Source organism: Macrobrachium rosenbergii, chromosome 56, assembly GCF_040412425.1.
Source record: "Macrobrachium rosenbergii isolate ZJJX-2024 chromosome 56, ASM4041242v1, whole genome shotgun sequence".
Taxonomy (NCBI): domain Eukaryota; kingdom Metazoa; phylum Arthropoda; class Malacostraca; order Decapoda; family Palaemonidae; genus Macrobrachium; species Macrobrachium rosenbergii.
In genome coordinates, this window is record NC_089796.1 from 27,175,529 (window position 1) to 27,196,015 (window position 20,487).

Sequence of the window (20,487 nt, forward strand, 5' to 3'; positions counted from 1 at the left end):
TAGGAAAATATTAGATTGAAAGCATAAGAGAATGTTTTTGAGAATTATGAAATGAGAGAGAAAAAGAATAAAGAGAAAAGAGACAGAGAACAACATGTAAAAACAACTTTGACAAAAACAACACCATGGTTGAGTTTTTATAAGTTTTGAAATATTTTTCATTGATAACTCTTCAGGGTCAAAAACTCGTGCAAGTAAATCTCTGTATGAAACTGTGCAATTGATTAAGCTGAAAAGGATGACTTAGCATTCTAGTAAATTCAATCATTCCAGCCATTTGAAAGAAAAATTTTTCAACAAATTTACATGGAAGTTCTCAAAATATTTTGACAAAGTGATGAAAAAGTTCAACATTTAAATAAGGTTTTCTCCAATCAAACATCCTATGGTTTTTTGAGTCTACTTTGAAGAGAAAAACTCCTCCTGCAGGTTTTCCAATCAAAAATTTTTTGAGGAGAGATTTTGAAACAACACAAGAATTTTCCCAATCAAGCTGTTATTTATGATAAAATTTCTTCAATGGGAACTGAAAAGGAAGATTTTTACAAAGATTATTACCTGAAAAAGTTTTATTTTGTTTTCCAGTGAACATAACAAAGAAGAAAAATTTTTTTTTTCTCAGTCAACCCAGAAAATTGACATAAGAATATGCTTTCATTTCTCAATGTTTTTTGAGTCCCAAACAGACTTAACTGAATAAAGAGCAAGATGATTTCAAGATGAGTAACTCTTGTGTTTGACATAAATTTGTACTTTTTGAGTTTGTAGTTTATGTGTTTTTGATCATTTTAAAGAAAATAAGCATACCAAGTTTCAGGTTTCTAAATGAGTTCTCATGAGAGAGTTTATGAAAACTTCTTTGACATAACAGAGCAAGTATAAGGTTTCTCTCCTACAGATGAGACTCATGTGAGATGACTGTTGAAAGAAAAACTTCTTTGACATACAGAGCAAGTAAGAATGGTTTTCTCTCCTGTATGAGTTCTCATGTGTTTTTGAGATTACTTTTGAAAGAAAAACTTTTTGACATAAGAACAAATGAATGGTTTCTCTCCTGTATGACTAGAATTTTGAGAGTATTTTGATGAGAAAAACTTCTTTGACATATAGAGCAAGTATAAGGTTTCTCACCTGTATGAGTTTTCATGTGTCTTTTGAGACTACTTTGTTGAGAAAAACTTCTTTGACATACAGAGCAAGTATAAGGTTTCTCTCCTGTATGAGTTCTCATGTGTATTTTGAGGTGACTTTTAAGAGAAAAACTTCTTTGACATAAAGAGCAAGTATAAGGTTTCTCTCCTGTATGAGTTCTCATGTGTTTTCTGAGGTGACTTTTAAGAGAAAAACTCTTTTGACATATAGAGCAAGAATAAGGTTTCTCTCCTGTATGAGTTCTCATGTGTGTTCTGAGGTGACTTTTAAGAGAAAAACTTCTTTGACATATAGAGCAAGTATAAGGTTTCTCTCCTGTATGAGTTCTCATGTGTGTTTTGAGATTACTTTGACAAGAAAAACTTCTTTGACATACAGAGCAAGTATATGAGTTCTCATGTGTGTTTTGAGATTACTTTGATGAGAAAAACTTCTTTGACATACAGAGCAAGTATAAGGTTTCTCTCCCGTATGAGTTCTCATGTGTGTTTTGAGAGTACTTTGACAAGAAAAACTTCTTTGACATACAGAGCAAGTATAAGGTTTCTCTCCCGTATGAGTTCTCATGTGTGTTTTGAGATGACTTTTCAGAAAAACTTCTTTGACATACAGAGCAAGTATAAGGTTTCTCTCCTGTATGAGTTGTCATGTGTGTTTTGAGACTACTTTGATCAGAAAAACTTCTTTGACATATAGAGCAAGTATAAGGTTTCTCACCTGTATGAGTTCTCATGTGTCTTTTGAGGGTACATTTGAAGAGAAAAACTTCTTTGACATACAGAGCAAGTATATGGTTTCTCACCTGTATGAGTTCTCATGTGGGATTTCAGGTGGGACATCTTTGAAAATGTCCTTTGGCATTCAGCACAAGTTATTCGCTTCCCTGCTGTGTTGCTTCTCTTTGAAAATTCTTTTGTTCTAACCAAATGTCTGTTTTCTTCTGCAATACAGACCTTCTTTCCACTCTCATCATCGCAGCTTGGAGAGCTGTCCTCGTACTTAATAGATTGGGATGAACAGTTCACATCAAATTCACTATGTTCAAAGAATTCTGGTTCTGCCTTGACTTCTAAGAAGGGCTCTGCAAATAAAGGGTCTTCATCTGTGTTTTCAGGAAGATCCTCCTCCAAATTCTGCATCTCTTCTTTGATTAATGACATTTCCACAGGATGTTCCATTTACAATACTCAAATCCTAGTTAGGATCTCTTGAAATTTTCCTCTGCTTGGAATACTCTGAAATAAAATGAAAAATCTGAGAAAAACTTGTTCTGAATAGCACCATTCATAACAAAAACAGAATTTGAAATTCAAAATAATTTCATGTTTTACAGTATGTGCTCATTTCAACTCTAAAATAAGCATCCTCTGGGAAAACAAATATCACAGTGCAATGACCATCTGGACACAATTTGTCTCAAAAGAAATAAAATGGCATCCTTGGATTCTGTTTGGAATCAATTTTATTCAGGCCAAAGTTGGTTGACATTCAACCAACAGCTTCTGCCTTTACCACAAATTCAAGACTTACTCTAATTTTGACAAACAAATGAAGAGCATCTTTCCTTCATGAGTTGGGAGTCTTATAAATCTATCTACAGAAGAATGACCTTTTGCTTATACGAATTGCATGTGCATTTTGAGGTGGTTCTAATGAAAAGGCTACTTGGACACCCAGTGCATATACATAAATCATTTCTATCTAGTATGAGTTTCCATGTGCCTTTTGAGAACATGGGATAGAGAAAAACTCCTTCGGCTAGGTGAATGGCTGCTTCTCTCCAGTATGGGTTCTCATTTGTACTTTGAGAGGAGAGGAATGATAAAACCCTTTTTGGCATTCAGTGCAAATGAAAGGCCAGAGTCTCTCCAGTATGAATTTTCATGTGTAATTTCAGGCTATTCAAACGTGTATAACTTTTTGGACAATCAGAATGGCTTCTCTCCACTATGATGTCTGATGTGTATTTTGAGACTTTCAGAATGAGAAAAACTACTTTGACATAAAGAGCAAGTAAGTGGTTTATTTCCTGTAAGAGTTCTCAGATTCACTATGGTAAAAAAATTCTTGTTCTGCCTGTATTCCCACCTAACAGACAAAGGTTCGTATCCTTGGGAACAAATGATTTTGTTTTTTCAATCCTGATGCCAAGAGAGCCAAGCCTAACAATTAGAATGTTCCTAACCTCAAGAGTTAAACTTTAAACCATACATGACCGACAGTACTCATAAACATACAAATAATCTTTTAAATACTTACAGAAAAATCAAATGGACAGCGGTCCTAACACGTTCCCAATGAGACCAAGAGATACAATTCCTTCTTGACGATCAAGTACTTCAACTTCACTTTCTGAGGACCTCTGACCAAGTCTTCATTTGGTGCATCACAAATTATCTGCAAGATAAAGAAACTGATCATTATAAATATACAGGAATTGTATCAAGCTTACATTAGTATACAGGCATTAAAGTTTTCCACAGTAAAGCAAATACAATATATCCAGTCGCCACTTCAAACGTTGCTCAGGCTGTTGAAGTAAAATAATTGATGTTTCACCTAACTACAGGTCTCCTTTAAACCTGTTTCACTGTCCTTCTATTTCAGACCATCTTTAAGGTCAAATGAACAGTCCAACTGACCTGACTGTATACCTGCTTCCTATAATGGGATGCTGCATTGAGCATTGTGGTCAACAGGAAGTCTGTCTATGGGCAGAGAGAGTGTGGTGCTGAGCCCAAAGAGAAACATTTGTCAGAGGACATTTGGTCAATAAAATGAAAGAGGGCATTTTAATACCAAGGGGGGCCTTTTCCTTCCATTCAAGGCAGAAACCTCATACGGACAGTCAACTGCGTTAATAAACCCAAGAGGCTGCTTAGCCCTGCAGAGAGAGATATAAGGTATCCCAGAGAGAGAGAGTTATAGAGAGGAAACCAATCATACATAAATCAAGGGAACAGAAACTAGCCAAAACTAGGCAGAAACGTCAGAACAACTCTCCCTAACCTAGCCCTTTATAGGGGTAGCTAGGTTATCAGGGAAGCCTAGCCTAGCCTAGACTTATTAGCCTAGCCTGGGCTAGGTTTATAGGGAGCCTAGCCTAGGTTATATAGGGTAGCCTAGCCTAGGCCATAGGGGTAGCCTAGCCTAGCCTAGCCTATGTGAATTAGGGCAGCCTAGCCTAGGTTATAATAGCCCAGCCTAGGTTATTCATACCCAATCTGGCGCTCCTTGAGGCGACCAGAACAACAACTAGCCTTTTTCAGGTTGGGCTATTCTGTGCCTAGCTTAGCCTACCCAGCCTATGATGGGCCAATTTTAATATATTTCAAGGGGTATTCGCCGCTCTAGTTCCTAAAACACCTAAATTGGGGTTAAATCAGGCACCTACATCGATCCCATGAGGGAGGCTTGTACATCAACAGGTCAAGACCACATATGATGGAATTAGGGTAATTTAAGTTATATAAGAGGGGTATCTGCCCCCTTGATATCTGTCTAGTTCCCTAAAAACCTAAATTGGGGTTAAATAACCCCCTCTACATCGATCCCCTGAGGGAGGCTTCTTCGTACATCACGAGGTCGAGACCACGAGCGCCGTCACTTACGTCTGAAAACCCCTTATTTATTTCCGTCCCGCGACGCAAAACCGACGTCTTTTGTTTCAGAGAGGTCAAGGGATAATTTTAGATGGTCAAAATGCGTCACTGCGACGCATTTCCGGCGTCGTTGCGACGAAAACGAGGCGGAAATAAGACGTTTGGCCTCAAATAAGGGAGAAGAAACGTCAACGTCCCTCAATTGAGGGAGAAGAAGAAACGTAAACAAACCGAGGGTGAAGTTGTAGTAGTAGTATTAAGAGGCTGGATCTTCCTTTGCAACGGCTCCTCCTCCTCCTTCGTTATTCCTCTTATTCCTCCTTTCTTTGTGTCTGTTTAAGTCTTTCTGTCTCTGTAAAGCCATAATTCTATATATATATATATATATATATATATATATATATATATATATATATATATATATATATATATATATATATACAATATATATAGTATTATAACAACCTGAACATTTAACCAACTCCGGTAACCAAACTTTTCATTAATATTAATTAATTATACCTTGATGTCACCCATCCTAAACACCTCTTTAAACCTTACATTATCACATCATACTCGTAATTATAATTATTATTATATGGATATGGAAAGGGAGCCTCAACCCCGACCAAGAACACCCTGTGTTCCCCTCGTGTCGACCACACGAGTGTTAGTAAATGAACCCTTGACACTAACGTCCACTTTATAGGGAACCGCAATCGACCACTCTTCGAAAGACCAGAGTGCAAATAATGAGTGTATAATATAGTAATATATTATTTTTTATATATATAAATGCCGATTTTGTAAGTGTAATGTCGCTGATTTTGTAAAATCGCGAAATAAGGTCATATTTATGTCAAATGTTCTGAAGACAAGACGCTGAACGAGCGCATTTGAAGTGTCGTATTTTGGCTCAAAAGAGACCGGATGATTTTGCTTCGTTTCCGTATGAAATCGATTAACATAATATTATATATATTAATAAAATGTTAAAATAACATAATATAATGTTTTTCTATATAAAATATTCCGAAAAATGTAAAATTGAGCTCGAATGTTCCGTAAAATGTTAAAATCTTTGACAGGAGTAATCGTATTGTATCTCAAAAAATGTCTTTTTAATTCCGCTTTTTTTTTTTAGACAGAATCGATCAAAACAGTACATTATATATCAAAATATTATTTCAAAATATGAAAATAATTTTTTAAAATGTTAAAATGATATTTTAGTATTTAAATATGCCGAAATAATGTTAATTTTACGTGAAATACTCGAGAAACAATACTGGAAAAAGGCGCCAAACGCCGCCATGTCTTCTTTAAGGCGCGAAAACCCGAAGACTCAGACGTCGGTTTGTTTACATTCCTCTGTGAAATGAGGAGAAGACGGTGTCTTATGTCGTCTTATTTCTCCGTAAATAAGCTGATAAAAGCTTATTTAAGCTTACAGTGTACTTGATTATACTTGAATATACTTATTTGTGCTTCGAAAAGAGGATTAATAAGTGTTATAACGGCGTGGGAGGAGGTTAAATAGGCAACGGGTGAGTGGCTCTTGACGGTGTAGATATGACCCTGCATATTTTTATATATATATTTTACAGCTGAATATTTCATTATATATTTATGGAAACGATTTCAGATGTATTTTTTTATTTTTTACAATTTTTTACACCATAATTATTCACCCAAAATTCATGAAATGTTAAGGCAGGCCGCTAATTTCCCTACCCTCCTATGGGGCTATTGAATGCTTATGGGCAGGGAGGACCCTTAGGGGGGAATGCTGGTGCCCTAGGTTAGGTTAGATAAAGGTAAGGGTAGGCGTTGGTGATTTGAACCCACTGCCACAGATGGGTAGCCTAGGCCAGTCTCTCTCTCTCTCTCTCTCTCTCTCTCTCTCTCTCTCTCTCTCTCTCTCTCTCTCTCTCTCTCCTGGCCAGGTGAGGGCACAGTGCCCTAAGTCAGGTTTGGAAGGTAATTTCAGGCTAGTTCAGACTACGACAGTCTTGGAAAGGTTAGGTTAAGGTTATTTCCGTCGGGTCGTAGCCTGTGCCCGAAAATGACGTGTTGGAACAGCGAGTTAGTTCTGTCGATCTGTTTGGGACGTCAGGTGTTACCTGGGGAGGTCCTGGGCTTTGGAGGGGATATGTGCAAAGCTCATTACAGTTAAGGGGTAGCCTAGGCTAGATCGCACTGACTAGGATCATAATTTTACTATTATGTAATATACTTTATAATTTATGCTCGTAGTCTAAGTCACATTTATATCCTTAATATAAAAATCATACTATAATCTAGGCTATCTGTCTTTTATGCTTTAAAATTCAAGACCAAAATATAGCTGGAAAGGTGATGCAGCAACCTAAGGCTCCTCCTTATTTCCCCATAATCTGTAGTTGGCATTTCAGAAAATGCAACCTAACCTTGATTATGTTACCCAACCTATAATGCTGGAAAGAAAAAATGGTAGAAATCTTGAAATAAAGCATAAAATAGGTGGCCATGATTCATGTGGCTAGTCATTTAATTTTGCCCAATTCATTCATTCCCGATTGGGACAGGCACAATCCTCAGGAGGAACCTCAGGGCTAACTTCCGTTCTCTTGAGAGTGGGTGCATGTTGTACGGAGTGTTGATGAAAGGTGTCCCTGGTGTGATTTTAGACAAAGAATGAAACCATGTTTGATAGGATGATTTATGGTTTGTGTGGCCCAGCCTGTGTCCAACAACGGCACTGCCACACGCTTGGACTCTCAGTCTTCAGTGATTCCAGTGACTGCATCTTGAAGATCTACATCTGAACATGGTTCTTTTAAGAACCATTCATGTTGATCTCGAAACATTTTGAAGTCCTCCCATCCTAAGTTATCTGTCCAAAAGAAATGAAGTAAAGTTTATTTCTTTTCACTGGGACCAGTGAGGTCATTCAGTGCTTTGATGAATGAACATCATTTTGAAACATAAAAATTTTTTTTATACTGGAACACACACAATTATTTACTTTTACCCAGGTTTCATGGGTGCAATATTAAAAAAATGCTTAACAGATTTAAAACAGACCCACCTGGTCTTAATATTTGCAGGGGCCCAAGACATCAGTAAGTAGTTTTAAAAGAGTTAGATAAATAATAAAATTATGTAAATGATATAAATAGATTTAGGAAATATATAAATTGCACAAATTTGTATCTTTTTAAAACTTCTTTTCAAATTTGACCATTTCAATTCTTGTCCAAATGGTCACAGAAGTTTTTGCCGTTGGAGGGATGTCTGGAGCGGGTGGATGTTAAAATTCAACCAAAATCTTTGCTTCAGCATGGGCTCCACTGTCAGACCAGGATACCACAGTTCACCCTGGCTGCACCAGGTAGGTCTGGAAGGTTTTCTTCAATAAAAATCTTTGATTCAAGGCAGCAACAGTGGCCAACTGTCACCTTGCGGTTTGTCCAAATGCCGATTTCAGTTAGCGCATCTGGACACCCAGGATTATGTTGTTCCGGGCCAACGCTGTTCCCCAACCTGGCTGGCATATTTGCTCGACTGGCTTTTTGTATTTTGACATGGTGACGTCAAGTTATCTTGATAATGATGACTGTTGCTGCCATTCGTTGGTGAACATGGCCTGACATGGATCACGGTTGAGCGTCTGTCTCTCCATCAGCCCTTCGTCTGCCTCAGTTCCCTTCCAGCGACCTGCGGCAAAGGAGATCTGCATTGAGCATCCCAGGCCCGCCCGACGTAGAAGATTTGGCCCAAAATTGGGATCCTAGACTTAGAGGCCAGGCAAAAATACCTTCTGCTTTTTCCCGCTTTTGTTCCTGCTGTAAGAGACAATTCGCTTTCCAGATTGGATCTGACTGCCTGAAGCAGATGGTGAAGACCATTTAGAAGAAGAGTCAAAAGAAATATTTTAATAGATTTTTTGATGTCTATCTGATTATGATCTTACAAATCTGGCTTTGATGATGAAGAAGAAGAAAAGATCCTTCAAGAAACCTGGGGTCTGAGATTTCTAGGGTTTTTCTTCAGTTAATGATTTATCTCTGGTTCTTCTAAAATTCTAATTTGCAGTGGTTTCCGGCCCCGGGCCAGGGCAGCATTAAGTTTATCAGATAATAGCACTCTCCCGCTGCGAGAAACCTCATTTAATTTCACATGCCAAGGAATATATTTGATGGAGAACCGGGTCTCCAGATCAGGATACCCCAGTCTCTTACGGTGGACACCTAACAGACCAGGTCGTGACGAGAGAAAGAGCTTAGGGGAAAGACTTTCTCCTGCTGGCACTCCATCCAGTGCCAGGTCAGGTTCCGGGATAATGCTTCAGCCTTTCAAAATATTGCATGGAGAAACAGGGAAGAAGTCCGTTGCTCAGTCCTCCCCGAGCTGTGGCCTGAAGAAGTCTGGGGCATTCTGAGAGAACAGTAGAAGCTTGGCCAGCATCAGACTCCTCCCAGTCCCAGCCATGGAGAAATGGCCTGAGGTGGCTCAGGACAATTAGATGACTGGCTCTTGAATGACTTCTGCCATCTCCTCGGGAGACCGTTTCACCTGGGATGAAAATATCAGACATTGAGTAGGCCCGTCATCACTGCGGGTTGGTCCCTCCGGCCTGAATGCCTGAACTGGTTCTGGTTTTAAGGGCAGATAAAACCTCTTCTTCCTCCTATGAGTCCCTAAATTCGGTCTCCTCCAAAGGGCGTGAGTCGGAGAGGAGGAACTCTAAGTTCTCCTCAGAGTTCAACTGCATGGGGTATGTTCCTGGCTCGGTCCTTTATGACCAGGTCCTATGCCCGTGTAGTTCAGTGAAGATCCTCAGGGGTCTGGCACAGTTCTCCCTCAGCGGGGAGATAGTATAAAGGACCGCACCCAGGAAGGACTTGAAGGTCCTCTGCCCCAGGATGCTCTTTCTGTGAAATACAGATTGACTGCAGTATGATGGGAATGGATTTTGGAGCACAATGACCTTAAGGGACCACGGAAGGTGACTTTCTTCAACCTCGAATCCTTCTGGGGTCCTTAAGGAACCCAGGTTCAGTGGGGCTGCCGTGGTCCAAACAGAACTTCGATCAGGTGAACGGTCTCCCAATTTATTTATAAATTTCGATCGACGGTTTATTGATTAGCTTCTTTATCACCTTTCAATTTTTACTCTCCAAAGAAATCTTGCTGATACCTAGGTTGACCCGGACCTGACTCGTACTGGATCCGGGTCTTTAAAAATATTATGCAATTGTTGGCAGAGAATGTGGGGATCTCCCAGCAAGAAGCTGCAACCCAGTTAAGCCACCGCCATAGTTTTCTGTAGTTTCCTGGCTCGATCTGTGGTCCTTCACAGTATGCCAAACATTCCTCAGTCTTAACCTGGGGAGGACTCTGCTTTTGGGACAACTGTGCCAGTCTGGAGGTAGGGCTATTTCTACCTTGCCCACCAGACTGCAAACCTGTGGGCAAACCTTGGTGCCCCAGATTCCCGTTCTCTCGCTTAGTGTTTGGTCTGGGTCCCTACTGTCGGCAATCGCTCTGGAATAACCACTGCTGGGTTCCCTCCTCTCTTCCCTGTCAGAGTCCTGGTCTTCATCATGACAAATGCCAACATAAATGAACCTATTGAAGGTCCACCAGGCAGTGGTTTAAGACCTCCGGGTCTTGTTCCACTGCAGCCAAACCTTCGGGAAAAGGCTGGCCTTATCAGCCCCAAAGAAGTCCCAGTCTTCAAAGGGGTAAATAAAAACAAACACCCAGCCTTCTTCTTCCTCAAAAAAGGGGTTACTCACAAACCCTTTTCAGCCCCCTTTCCAATCCGGATAGAGGGGGGCAAGGGTAAGAAGTCATGGGAAACGCTGAGATTCCCTTGAGGGCTCCCAAAGCTGGGGTGCCTGTCAGCCATTGGGCAACGTGGCAGCAGACAGGGAGCCGAGAAATAGTGGATGTCCTTCGGGAGGATATCTGATACTGGGAGGATGGAGTCAAATGGCCTCCCCTTTCTGCCATAAACTCTCGGTCCATCTCCAAACTTATCTTTCAGGTTCGTCTTGAAGGACTGATTGTTAGCAGCAAGAAGTGCAAGCCATGCTGAGCAAGAATGCTCCCAGAAGTCGTGTCGGACCAGTCTCCAGGCTTTACAGCCGGATGTTTTTGTAGAGAAGGCATCAGGGGATGGAGACCAGTCATAGACTCTCTCCTTTGAACCGTTTCCTTTGCCAGATTCGGTTCAGGATGGAAACAGCACGATCGGTGCTTTCCTCCATCTGGGAGAACGACTTCATGCTTCAGGTGGACTTGAGGTCATAATTATTTTCCCAAATACCCATCCATTAACCTCGCAGTCAGTTTTCCTTTCATTCGGGAGTCGGTCTTCCATTCAGGGCAAGGATGCACAGCTGACTTTGTCTCCCAGGTGTTCTCAGTGTTATTCTCAGGGTCAGCTTGGGCCCACTACATTCTGATTGGGTTTTGTCCATGAGGTATCTCGACGACCAGTTAGCTCCTGGGGCAGGCTGTTTCTTATCCATCCATTGCTATTTCAGGATGGGGAGGATCCTCGAAGTTTTGCCAGTTTTTTCTAGGGATCCATGACCTAAATCTGGAGAAGTCAGATCTCAGGCAAGCAGAGGACAAAGACCTGGGCATGCTGATAGACACGGTGGCAGCAAAAGTCTTTCCCTCGGACTCATGTATCAGCAAGTTCAGGAGGCAGGCACAGTTGTTCCTGTCTCGATTTCCAGGAGCAACAAGCTCTTGCAATGGCAAGTCGTCATCGGTCACTAAGGAAGTCTGTCATTGGAACTGATAAGCCAAGGCAGTCGTCTTCACTGCCTGGTCTCTCCAGTGGAGACTAAGGACAGTATTGGTCCCAGTCCTGAGACCCCAGTCCTTCCTCATTCCTCTTTCCGAGGAAGTGAGAAAGGACCTCCATGGTGGACAGACGACAGGAACCTCTTAATAGGAGTATCCCTGCATACTTCCCCTCCGGACATGCTTCTGTTCTCGGACGCATCGACCGAGGGATGGGGTGTACACCTGGAGGAGTTGCTGACTTCGGGAGTGTGGCACCGAGATGACAAGCACCTTCATATCAACATCCTGGAGCTCATGGCGGCCTTCCTGGCTCTCCAGGAGTTCCAGGATCGAGTGATGGGACACTCCGTGGTTTGATGAGCGACAATACCACGGTAGTGGCATATGTCAACAAGCAGGGGGACTGGTGTTGTCCCCAGCTTCATCAGTTGACAATGCAGGTGCACGAGTGGGCCATGGCTCACTCGGTAGAGCTGTCAGCCAGATACATTCCAGGCAAGAGGAATGTAGTGGTGACAAGCTCAGCCGCCAGAGAACCAGTGGTAGGGACCGAATGGTCCCTCCATCAGGAAGATAGGAAAGGTTGCAAGACCTGTGGGGCATCCAGCCATCGATCTGTTGCCACCCGGCACAACAGAAAACTCCAGGTCTTCTGTTCTGTTGTCACCGGACCCATGGGCCGCTGCGGAGGACGCGTTCCAACATCCGTGGGACAACCTCGACACGTACGCCTTTCCTCCATTCTGTCTGATCCATGGGTAATCAGCCGTATGATGATCACCCCGAATCTCAGAATGACTCTGGTGGCACCCAAATGGCCCCAGGCCATTTTGGTATCCGGACCTGCTAGCTCTCTCTCCGAGGTGCCGAGAGAGATTCCCCTGGCCCAACCTTCTGCGTCAACCTCACAACAGCGGTTCCACCTGGCAGTGCATTCCCTGTGTCTTCACGGCTGGAGGTTATCCACCATCTCTTGTGAGCAGAGGCTTTTCGCGCGCAGCAACAGAGATGGCAGGATACCTCAGAAAGATCCTCTTCAGCATTTGTATACCAGGGAAAGTGGTCCGTCTTCTGTGGTTGGTGTAAATCGAAAGGGTATCTCCCGGTCAGAGCTACTGTTCAGCAGGTCGCGGACTTCCTCGTCTTCCTTCGCCGAGAGAAGCTTCTCTCTGTTTCAGCTGTAAAGGCTGAAGAATGAAGGGTAACTCGGCCTAGTCTTGTGGCTGAAAGGAGTAGACATCTCTCCTCTTTCGAGATTTCTCTACTCATGAGAAGCTTCGAACGGTCTTGCCCACCCAGGGATCTCAGGCCCCCCTGTGTGGGATGTGACTCTCGTTCTAAGGAGCCTGACTCGTGCACCATCCGAGCCTTTAAGAGAGTCGTCAGACAGGGATCTGACCCTCAAGACCATCTTCTTGCTTAGCCCTGGCATCGGCGAAGAGAGTTGGCGAGCTTCACGGACTTTCCTTTGATGTAAAACACTCGAGGGGATGGGGATCAGTTACGCTCGATTTCATCCCGGATTTCGTAGAAGACTCAGAATCCCTTCGGTCCCTGACGCACGGTTCGAGTCCTTCACGATCCCCTCCCTAGAGGACTTTGTAGATAATGATCCAGACGAGATGCTACTGTGTCCTGTTAGGGTGCTGCGGCGCTATCTGAAGAGATTGACTCATGCACCTCCGGCCTGAGTGTCAAACAAGAATCAGACGTTAGTACACTGGCTCGACCAAGAAAGAAGTGTCCAAGAACACCATCTCTTTTTGGCTTCGTGAGACGATAAGGAGGAGCGACTCTGCTGCAGGAGAAGACGACACCAGGTAGTATTTCTTCGTCTGAGAGCTCACGAGGTGGGATTTCAGCATTGGTCCATCCTCGCATTCGGAAGAATATGTGGGGAAGGGATGAGGTACCACAGGTGCTGAAGGTGGGTGTGTGGTCCCAACAGACTACCTTCACCTCCTTCTACCTCCGGGATGTTGCACACAAGTCCTTGACACTTTTTCCTTGGGTCCTGTGGTGGCTGCTCAACAAGTTGTGTAGCTTATCCAGCTTCTAACGGGACAGGTTGCATCTCGCAAATGTTGTGCCATTGTGATTGGGAGATGTTTGTTGAGTGACTGGCCTCTTTCTTCCTTCTCCCCATCCTAAGCTCTCTTCCCACGGGCAGTTAAACTTCTGTTACAAGCTGGATCTGGCGATCGAGGCAGGTAAGCATCTTAACAGGAGCTTCCAAATTCTATTTTCCATTCAGGTTATAGAAGCAACCCCACTCCTTCCTCTTGCAAGGGGAGGAAGGAGAAATGACTTTGAGACAAACCCAATGCTTGTATTTGCCTTATTGTCATCCGACGTCAAATTCTTCCTAGCCTACTTTGCATGAACTGACGTTTTCCTCTTTCATGCAAAGGGACCCAGAAGTCTGACATACTGATCCTGCGTTTTTACAACCCGATCTTTTGTCAGAGGCAGTTTTTCCCTTCCTGATACGACCAGGAAGGGAAGACAAGGTGGTGAACTCCAGTCAGTTCAGAGAGACTTTTTCAGATTCCTCCTCCAATCAGTAAGTCTCCTAATGTAAAGGACCGAGGGTTTGTATATTGTGTCGGAACAAATAACAATTTTTAAAGTAAATTGTATTTTCCTAACTATACAAACCGAGGCATTTGCTTATGCCCACCTCATGCCACCCCTCAATCTGTACCTGGGAGAAAGGCAAATTGGAATGTTTACATCCAGGCAGGCATTACCCCACCAGAAGACAGTAGTTAACTGCCTAACCACCTTGTTTGAAGTTCAACGGCCGTTTCCAGCCTACGCCTGAAAGTAATCTCCTAATGTAAAGGACCTCGGGTTTGTATAGTTAGGAAAAATACAATTTACTTTTTAAAAATTTTATTTCTGTTCTTTGTTTTAGTGTTTGTTTTTCTGGCAAACCATAAATTTAGTGATGGTTCATCACCCCTTGCTGCTTCATCACTGATTTTAAAACTATGGAAATTCCATCATTTTTGGTTTATGAAATGAGAAAGAGACAATCTTGATAATAAAAGGTCTGTGTTGTGGGTATCAGACTCAGCACTTTTCTTTAGGCCTGCGATTTGAAAACAAGATGAAGAATTTCTGTTTTGATGGTCAAGAAAGCTCAAGTGGCATAATGTTTTGATTCCACATCTGGTCCTGCTAGGTAGCCAATGTTGACCAGTAATTGCTCATCCATTTCCAGATTTAAAAGGCTGTTATCCTTTTCTGGTTTTGTTATAATTATTGGAAAAAGACTAAACTCCTCATTTTTATAACATCCATTATCTGTTTCTTCTTTTTGATGGTGGATGCTGTTGAAATCAATGAAGATGCCACTGGTAGCTATCACACAGGAACTGCCTAGGCAGTGGCTTGCTGATTGATACTTTTCATTTTTGCTCTAAAGTGATGGAAATCTTGCTCTTTGCACTACCAGCAGGAGACATTTATTTGGACTTGCAGAGACATGATCTACATAAATTTGAGTTTTAAACAGGTTTACGTACAGTTCTCATTCACAATCAAATTACGAACACTGGCAAACTAGTCCACTTCCGTGGAGGTTTGTGCATGAGTGAGATCGAGAGGAGGAGGAGAGACAACAAAAAACGTCCACTATCCCAGCCTCTGGGGCTTCAACATTCCACATTGTTTATATGTTAGCTGCCTGACTGAATCTGATCTCATGCAAATTCACAGAAACCATTTTAAGGTTTCCACTTTTTTCCAAATGAAAACGTCATGTATTGGCAGCAGCATCGAATGGGAAGCCCCATCAAACTCAATCATCATAAGACAAATCATCTTCCCCTTAACTGTTGTTATTTCTCCATTCATGGCCTCTCTTCGAACCTGTCAAGTCCTTCCAGCTCAATCCTAACAATCGATTCACAACTTTAAATTGCTTAGGAGAAATTTTCCTCTAGGGATAAACAACTTATCAAACCTCTTTACTGTCAAATTCTGTTTCATCAGCTTCAATCGTCTGGCTAGAGGTCCCAGGTAAGTTAGGCCTTTGCAGAGAAATTCTATATTCTGTTCCATTCTGAAATTTAAATTTTTGTAAATGGACATCTTGGGAAGATAGAGATGTCACCAGACTGCCAATGGTTTCTCTAATTAATAACTATTTGATAGCCACAGCCTGACTTCAGCCTTGTAGTTTTCATCTGTCTGATTTTCTGTTGACAGAAATTTGTTTAATTCACAGCATCATCCACAGATACATTTTTTGAAACTGCCAGAAGTTTCATAAGTGTCGATATCTTCTAGACCACTAGAATCCAAATTTTGACAAGACCTGAAAGAGCAGTTTTCTTTAATGGATGTGGGTTTTATCAAACGTGAAGGGATAAAGTGTTATATAGATTTCAATTTGACCTTCCATAAGTCTCCTTATTTTCAATGTGAGTAGATCCTAAGACTTTTTATCAGAGAAGGAACTTGGCCTTGAAGTTTATCTTGACCCATTTAACATCCAAATTTTAATCTTAAATTTGTATCAGGGTATCCTGATTCTAGAACATTACACACAATTGGGTGATCTGTAATTGGAGTTCTGAGGAAGATTGCATGTTAGCAGCAGAAACAATGACAACCATGAAAAAATGTCTGCAGGGGCCTTTGAACCCTCCTCAGGTGCTGTCTACTGCCAAAACTTAAAGTAAATTCATTTTCTGCTGTTTCAAGTCTGTCTTGATTAAGTTTAAACACAGGACACTGTCTTAAAAAATTTGATCAAAGCAGAACAAATATAGCATCTGGCATCATTACAGTTTGCACTGACATGACCATACTCAAAGCATTTGAAACATTCTGAGGAATTTGAAGAGACCAAAAACTGCCATTGCGGTTATTGCTTTCGAGATCCAACTTTACAGCTAGCATATCTTTAGGGCATCTTCCTAGGATGTCTCTTTCATTCAAATCACAAAGGTCTCTGCTGTATAAAACTCCCCAAACAGGGTTACAGGTTTGATGGAGAGGTAACTGATGTAGCTTACTGCCCTCACTAAAAGATTCTTACCATATCTTTTGATATTGGTCTCAGGAATAACCACAAATACTTTCATTGAGGTTTCCCCAGGATTTATAGTTGCGAATCCTTCTTTTCAGGACAGAAATGCCAAAAGTTTTTCTTTTGCCTAATGATGTTTGTGTTGAGCCATGACATTGAGTTTTTTGGGATGAAATGTCCCTAACTGGAGGTCAAAATTTCTTGTACTAACAGCAAAATTTTACTTAATTTCAAATCATTTTGATGTTAAAAGCTTCAGAAGGCTTTTTTTGCACAAAGTATGCATCAAAAGATTCTCAGAGTTTAATCTAGTTCTTAATAGTAATCCAAAAATCATATATTCATACACTTTCATTAACAAATCACCATGAGTTGTCACCATGGCTTTTTTTGGTTGGAAGGAGAGTGTTTTGGCCGTCAAAAATGTTACTAAGTTCTCCTGATAGAAGGGAAAACTTTGGGAGGCAATCAGTATCAAAGAATATTAAGGGTCAGGAATAAAAGAATATGATCTTGAAAATTATCAGGGCCTGATTCCATTTAATAATAAACTGGACTTTGTTTCATTAAAAAGGGTAGGCCCTCCTGAGTTTTGTCCCACCGAGAATGGATGTGAGGTGCACTGTAGGCATTACTTAAGGTTCTTTGCAGCGTCCCTTCCATGGCCCCTAGCTGCAACCTCTTTCATTCATTTACTGTACCTCCGTTCATATTCTCTTCTTCCATCTGACTCTCCACCCTCCCCTAACAATTGTTTCATCTTCAACTGCGAGGTTTCCCTCCTGTTACACCTTTCAAACCTCTTACTATCTATTTTCCTTTCGGTGCTGAATGACTTCTTAGGTCCCAGTGCTTGGCCATTGGCCTAAATCCAATATTCCATCAAGAATAGGGCTGGCATAGTCACCCTTGCATTATATCTACGACTGGGATGGTTTTGAATGCGGTGCTCAAGAGCCACAAAGCCACCAGACCTCCCTAACATCCTAAAAGAGAAGTTGGGAGGTGTAGATTAGCAAGATTATGAGGAAGAGGAGTTCAGTAGTCAATCGATCTTAGGAAGACTTAGGAAGCAGGAAGACTTATAGGAAGGGAGAAGTGAATGGGAGAAGATTTCCCAATGATTAGTCGAGCCCACTGCAGAGATCAAAGGCACAGATAATGCATTTGACAAGGGTTAAGGGCTGCTTTGGTCCCTAGCTGTAGCCATTTTTTATCTCCTTTTCATGTAGCCTTTTACTTGACCTCTGCTCCTGCTTCCTTCTTGTCTTGTTGTCCAGCCACTCTAATTCCCTCTTTTAAAGTGTCTTAAGCCCTGAGTGGCTGGCTGAGAGTGCCGCAGTGCTGGGCTTTGTGTAGCCAGATCTTCATGAACTAAACTTAACTTACCCTAAGCCTGGCCTAGGACATGGGGTCTTACTGATCAGATCCCCAAATTGATCTTATGAATTGTCTTCCTTAGTTTTCATTGAGTTTGAATCACTGAGGATAGTATAAAATTCTACATTTTTTACAATAACTTTATTATGCCATAGATGCGACAGCCACTGTCCCACTGAACTTTGGCAATGTAGGAAAAATAGGCGTTTGGAAATATGAGTAAAACTGTAGAAAAAAATATGGATATTTTTATTGGATAAGAACACGATGAACATATTAATTAGGACATTTATTCATTCCTATGGGAGTACAAACTGGAAATCTTTCATTTGCTTTTGGTTATTGAAATTTGGCAACCAGGTAGTCAGTCAGCGGCAGGTGGACAAAGGGTTGGGAGTCCCATCCACATAGGTGACCTGACTGTTAGCATTCACTTTTTCTTCGACCCCACCAGGGTGAAGATGCCTACGCTGCTGCATTTTTCACCCGAATATCGTCGTTGAAGATCTTTTACTCTTTTGGCACTGGCTTTTGTTTTCCCTTTACTTACGACTGTGGGATGAGTATCAAGTGCCTTTCAGGGATTTCCTTCAATAACTCCTGCTTCGACTGCTCCTTGGACTGTTCCTGGGTGTTCCCCTTTCTGGCTGTCCAGTCCGTTAGGGAGAAAAGATCGCGAGGTTGATGACCAAACCATCTGCTGTGCTCTTGACAAGGTGGGAACTTACAATGGATGTCAATTCATCCCCTGCTTTGGTGGCTTCTCCATGGTGTCTGGCAAAGACCATGATGTTAGTAAAGACCCTGAGGGACAGCTTCTTGGGGTTGAAAACAGAATCATTTGCTGTTTCTGTCCCTGCTGTTGCTCCCTTCCTAGTGAGGATTCCTGCCTCAACTCCATATTTGATGGTCAAGAAAGAAAAAGGTCGAAGCAGCACAAGCACCATTCATCTTTCTCGTCTGCGACTTCCTCTTTCTCTTCCTCCTCCTGCTCCTCCTCACTGTGGGAAATGGAAGAAGGCTCAGAAGACTGTGCTCCACAAGAAGGCCCACAGTCTCTCGTAGAAGTCTCTCTTCTTCCTCGAAGAGAAAAGACAGTCCATTCTCTACAGATGTGATAAATTTCATCATCTGCCCTGTAACCAAAAATAGCACAGTATAGATTAAAGGTACACATAGCCCCGTGCCATGCAATATACACCCCAGTTGGCGTGTAGATAGCTAAAATCACTGTTCGCTACACCTACTAGTTTTTGAGGCTTAAGTAAAATAAGAGATTTGTATATATGGATCTAAAATCACCAACTCATGAAGTTGTCTCAATAACCTTCATTAGTTCTTATGTTGCACGAGTGAAAAACTTTTGGGAATCGATCACTTTGATTTAATGTTTACCATCTGGTTTTGCATGGATGTCCCTCTCTCATTGTGTCGTGCAGTTTTCTCTAATAGTGCATTGCATTCTGTACTTGCAGTGGTCTCCTGCCTGTAGAAGTATAAGCGATGAATTCTCTAATCATCAAGTATGTTAGAAAGGGAAGAAGATGGATTTCTGTAGCTGAAATTAGCCATTTAGCCATCAGGGAATTCTCCAGCTCTTCCAGTTGAATTTTTTCGCGAATATGTCGAATTATTTGTCTATAGTTTTATAAATTCTCTGTTGAAATTCAGTTTTAGATGTAAGGTGTTGCTGTGTTGTAACCCCAAGAAAAAGCAGTTATTGCATTGTACAGTAGTTCCTTTGTGCTATGCGTATAATCTTGGATTATATTCCAAGTCTCGCATAACCCATTTTAAAATTATATACAGAAAAGAAAGGAAACCAGTTTTGAGTGACTAATGGTTATGCATTAAAAAAGTCGCAGTCTCTTCGTATAGATGATTAGATTCTTGGCAGAAATATTTTGTAATGATGATAGACATTGATAGGAATGATACCAGTCTAAAGGGGACACTTTTGAGTGAAAAAAGTGTAGTATGTTTTAAGAATCCGTCCTGAAATGTGGAACTTGACATCTGCCTTCTCCGTGGCACTGAATGCAACCAGGAAGGTTAAAATGACGTCAGAACTTGTGTCAGTATTGCCTTGGAAGAGCGAGATGCAAGATCCGTTATCACACTCTCCAGTTGGTCATGAAAACAGCAACAACTCCTTGTCTTTAGGTCCACTTGTGGAATTCAAGGCGGAGCCAGAAACGAATGAGGTCTTTGATGCTGATACGAAGTGCTCGTGCGGAGTACAGATGGAGAATGACGTTCTTAGCGGCAGTGTGGAGGAGGAGGAGGGACACCCTAGTGAAGAACTTGAAGTTCCTCTCGTAACTCGGGTGGAAGTCCCTGAGAAAAAGAAGCCGTTCGTCTGCAGGTATTGTGAAGAGGCCTTTGGCGACAGGTACTCCCTCAAACTGCATGCCATAACTCACAGTTGAGAAGTAGGGGAAGTGTAAAAGATTTTTGATTGACAAATGATAACCCCACTAGAGATGTTTCAGCCTGTGGGAATTT

General features: G+C 41.7%; 1 long non-coding RNA gene across 1 annotated transcript; it reads right to left on the bottom strand.

Annotated features, from left to right (window-relative positions):
• Positions 1-1,575: 1,575 nt before the first annotated feature.
• On the bottom strand, positions 1,576-5,001 carry LOC136836445 (uncharacterized). Its single transcript, XR_010852393.1, has 3 exons — positions 4,764-5,001; positions 3,412-3,549; positions 1,576-2,387 (listed from the first exon to the last, which is right to left on the bottom strand). It is a non-coding gene; the product is annotated as an uncharacterized lncRNA (long non-coding RNA).
• Between the last annotated feature and the right edge of the window lie 15,486 nt (positions 5,002-20,487).